This window comes from Glycine max, chromosome 15, assembly GCF_000004515.6.
Source record: "Glycine max cultivar Williams 82 chromosome 15, Glycine_max_v4.0, whole genome shotgun sequence".
Lineage (NCBI taxonomy): Eukaryota > Viridiplantae > Streptophyta > Magnoliopsida > Fabales > Fabaceae > Glycine > Glycine max.
In genome coordinates this window covers 6,861,517-6,864,333 of record NC_038251.2, presented here as the reverse complement: position 1 = coordinate 6,864,333, position 2,817 = coordinate 6,861,517, and positions in this window count along the sequence as shown.

Genomic DNA, 2,817 nt, shown 5'->3' with positions numbered 1-2,817 from the left:
CCCACCGCATGCAACAAATAGGCCAGTGATCTCGTGACTTAAATAAAGGATATTTCATGAATAATAAGGTTAAATAGAATAGAATTAGTTAGATTTATTTATATTTAAGTTTAATATATAATATCTTTTTTGTTTGTATATGGGTTCATAGGAAATATCTTAACAAATTATTTCTTTTTTCACTCAAAATGTTATGCTTTTGTGAGTTTGAATTCTTGATATACAGTTGTATATTATTTTTAAGAGAAATTTGTTATGTCTGTAGTTGTCCTGTATGACTTAAAGTCTTTAAATAAAATTGTCTTTATAGTAAAAACTATTGTTTGACCTTGTACCAAAATCTCCTTTAACCTGAACTAATATTTTAAGGATATTTATTCATAAATTTCTCAAAACTTCATAATTGTAGTAAACAAACAAGAGGATAATTTTCGTCCCATTTTTGTAATTGGTGTTTTACTGACTAATACCGGTTAAAGAAATAAAATTTAAAAATTTAAGTAAAAATAATTTCTTTTTGACGGAAAAGTAAAAAAGTAAATATTACTAGTATTTCACTAAGAATACAAAAGAAATATATATTCGTTAATTGTTTTTAAATTATTATACGAATTTAATAAAAAAATATTGAACACTTTAATTATTATCTTTGAATACTTATTAAAAAAATTTAAAAATATAATTATAATTAGTTAAATCTATCATTTTATATTATAGCATTTAAAATATTATTTAACAATTATGTTCACACATTTGATCAGGTAAAATACTTAAAAAATAAATATGAAATTAAAAGAATTAATACATTCTCAATTTCTTAAAATTCAGTATAAAACGAAACAAAAACCATTATTTTGGATAAATATTTTGAAACTGGGAGTAGATGTTCTCCATTGGATTTGTTTCAGTTTCTTGTCAAGTGTCAACTTTGGTCGAATTTCCCCATCTTTCAGATACCGTTGCAAACATTAATTTTCCTTTCGAGAATTCAAATTGTTTTGGTACTCTCTGTTTACTTTTCCATTTTCTACAGAGCACTAACAGCGGAAGAGAAAGTAAACACATGCAGGAAGTGCCAGATAAGAAGGCCATCGAGGATAGATATATATAAATATATACATAAATAGACAGAATTATTAGTTTATCAATTGTGAAATTTTATAAAATGATGTATTCATTAACTTTTATTTGGTTAATTTTCGTCCTTATGATATAATTTTTTTTTTAAATTTTGGTTCTTAAATTTTTTTTTCAAAATGGACCTTGTAAAATTCATTCCTTTTTGTTTCGATCTTTGCTATTTTGTTTTAATTCTTTAATATATTTATCTTTTATTTGATAAGAACTAAAAATTGATCAACTTATTAAAAGGACAAAAATTAAAATAAATATATTATAAGGACTAAATTAAATAACAAGAACAGAAACAAAATAAAAATTACAAGGACTATTTTAGAAAAATAATTTTATAAGAACTAAAACCAAATAAAAGCATATTACAGAAATAAAAATATATTTAAACCTAAATTTATACTCGTTAAAAAAATTAATAGAAAGTAAAAGAGAGCAGAAGGAAAATGATTTACATCTCAATTTATATCATCGTATATCTTCTATGAACATTAGTATCGATTGAACGCAGCCAATAACTGAGAGATAAGTGTTTAGGCCCTATATTGAATGCCCTTAATTAGGAAAGAGACTGGTTTCATATATAAGGCCTTCTCTTTGGCTAAATTTACTTCTTTCAATCTATCTATCTACACGTACTTTGCAGTCATAATTTGGACCCTCAATAGGGCCTGGTCTAGTGAAGAGTTTACGAGTTCAAACTCAAATGCGATTGTGTCATTTGTATATAAAAAAATAAAAAAAATTACATTCACAGTTTGGAGTTAAATTCTGATAATCATAGTTCACGTATCACGAATGCAGTACTGCAGATGTGATTACAGAAACATTCGTTCAGAAACTATTTGCGCCTAATTTTACTTTATCAGTTGGAATTGAGCTCAAGTTGGATACGTTTTAAACAAAATTAAAATTATGTGAGTAAAGTTGATTTTTAATTTATAAATTAAAAAAAAGGTTTTGTACGTAGGAGTATATCTGTAGACAATTGACAGAGAAAAACCTCCACTGCATGTAGGCAGACCAAGTCTATGTTTGGCAACGGAAAAGGATAATTTTCTTTGACACTTTTATTCTTCAATTATTACCATCTCTTGCACTTTCCTTGACACTTAGTCTTCAATTATCATCTCCCCGATTACACTAATAATTGAAATATTATCATAGTACTAACTTAATTTTCCAAGTTTAGAACATAACTCGATCGGGTTATTACTTAACTTCCATTAAAAACTATCATGCTACCACATCATGCCCAATTAATACGATGGTGAGTGATGTTCACCCTATACCAATCATGAACATCTCAACGCAGCTGAAATGTGAAAATAGCAAAATGACAAGTGTCGATATAATTTAATGTGTGCATGCCATTAACTGTGAAAATATCATTCACATATATAGCATTTTCTTTTTTCCTTGTAAAACAATTTTTGCAAAATTTTATGGCGATCTTGTAATGCCCGAATTCCCATCACTGCAAAAAACGCAATTAATTCCACATTAAAGACTAGAAGAAAAGGTGATGGTAGTGGTACACTGCTAATGCCGGGATTGTCGTCATTGATTTTCACATTATGTCCGCGTGAATTTAATGCTCACAACAATAATATCCCAACTGTAAAAGCTTGGTTTTTTCTCTTCCCTCCACTACTATATATAGTTTTGTTCATTTCAAAAGTTCCT